We start from the raw sequence: 2,305 nt of genomic DNA on the forward strand, positions 1-2,305 counted from the left end.
GTGGATTTTAATGATTTGCATTTTGGATTTTCTTGTGATTTCTAAATTAAAAAAAAAAAAAATTAAAAAAAAATTAAAAAAAAAAGTTGTGTGTTTTGAATTATGCATAGGGAGCCATGATTGAAATTTCCATGAAAAGAACATATCTACAAGCATCTCTTGAGCCTTGAAAACTCTTTTTGAAACATGTGGCTCATATGATATTGACATTGTTCTTGAAACCAATTACAAACTGAACTTGGGCATAATGAATTTAATCTCTTTTGCATATGGGCACTTGCATACTTAATCATGGATTTCATACACATTTGGGTTATCTTATTCCATGTATTATCCTTTGATTAACCCAGATGGCAGTCCTTATGAGATTAAGTGTTTTCATGGAGATTAGTGAGTAGTTTCCTTAAGAATTCATGGGTTAGGGAGATTAGAGTAACTTAGTGAAGATCTATGGTGTTATTGTATTAGATCCTTGTATGAACTTGCTTGTTGAGTATTTTTAATGCTTGTTTAGTCTTGATCACTCTAAACCTGATTTCTAAACACTTCTCATCAGACATGATTAGATGAAGTGTTTGAATCAACTCAACTAAGCTCTAGTGAGATTAGCCAAGGACACTTGATGTTAAAATTGCTAGATAGTTATTAAACTTGAACTTAAAGATTGCTTGATTGAATTAAGCCAAAGACATTTGATGTTTAATGATTTCTAAGCAAATGGACATTTACCTAGACATAGGACTTGTCTAAAATTGTGTTTAGACTTAAGAGATTACTTTGATTGAAAGCTTGTCACCTAGATTGGATCTTAGTTACTTGAAGTCAATTCCCTTAGCCCATGGATTCACTTGTTTAAATTGATTAAAACCTTGTTGTATTGCTCTGTTTGCTATTGTTAGTTGTCACACACTCACCACTATTGAATCTGCTTAGCTTAAGAAATGACTTGTATTCTCACTGATTCACATCACTAGGACTGGTTCGACATTCACCCCACTATACTACAACATTTGCAATAGGCAGAAAAACCTATTATCAAATTGGCGCCGTCTTGATCACTCTAAACCTGATTTCTAAACACTTCTCATCAGACATGATTAGATGAAGTGTTTGAATCAACTCAACTAAGCTCTAGTGAGATTAGCCAAGGACACTTGATGTTAAAATTGCTAGATAGTTATTAAACTTGAACTTAAAGATTGCTTGATTGAATTAAGCCAAAGACATTTGATGTTTAATGATTTCTAAGCAAATGGACATTTACCTAGACATAGGACTTGTCTAAAATTGTGTTTAGACTTAAGAGATTACTCTGATTGAAAGCTTGTCACCTAGATTGGATCTTAGTTACTTGAAGTCAATTCCCAATACCCATGGATTCACTTGTCTAAATTGATTAAAACCTTGTTGTATTGCTCTGTTTGCTATTGCTACTTGTCACACACTCACCACTATTGAATCTGCTTAGCTTAAGAAATGACTTGTATTCTCACTGATTCACATCACTAGGACTGGTTCGACATTCACCCCACTATACTACAACATTTGCAATAGGCAAAAAAACCTATTACCACTACGCTTTGATACCACTCTGTTAAGTCTACTGCAACTCAAGAGTGTCGACTTCCCTTGTACAACAAGACACAACAAACACAAGACTAAGAACAAATGGTTTGAACTGTGAAGAAAGATAACAAGAACAGAGGAAGGGGAGAAGTGTTTAGCGGTTTGAAGAAATGAAAAGACAGGAGCACACACACAACTTTAACCAGTTCACTCCTGTTAACTAGGTTAGCTACGTCTGGCCGAGAATTTGCTCGGAATCCACTAGAATAGGTGATTACAACAAGGAGATACAAGTGACCCGCCTAATACTCTTCACCAGTACTTAGACTCACTCTGTAACTCTCCCTGTATCTAGAGAAAACGATTGTAACAAGTTTATGCTAATGACAATCTTTTCTCTTATCACTCTATCTATCCTACTCTCTCTCATTACCTCAATGCCTTAATATATAGAGGTAACCATTAGGTTACTCGTTCTGCAGCGCCTCCATGGTGACGTGTATCAAGCCGTTGGAGATGCTCCGTGATCTTATCCTCATTGCAAGGACTCTTGCTTTATTGACCATAAACGGACAAAGCCTTGTACGCTGAATAGCTGGCTCCTCTTCATCGTTTTGCCAAAAGTGAAACAGGCATTTAAGTGGTCCAATAAAGCAGACTTACTTTAGTCTTGATTTAGTTCTACTGCGGTAAGTCTTGAGTCACCGTTAGCCTCTAGGATTCAGACACTTGCGTGATC

Source organism: Brassica oleracea, chromosome C2 (assembly GCF_000695525.1).
Source record: "Brassica oleracea var. oleracea cultivar TO1000 chromosome C2, BOL, whole genome shotgun sequence".
NCBI classification, from domain to species: Eukaryota; Viridiplantae; Streptophyta; class Magnoliopsida; order Brassicales; family Brassicaceae; genus Brassica; species Brassica oleracea.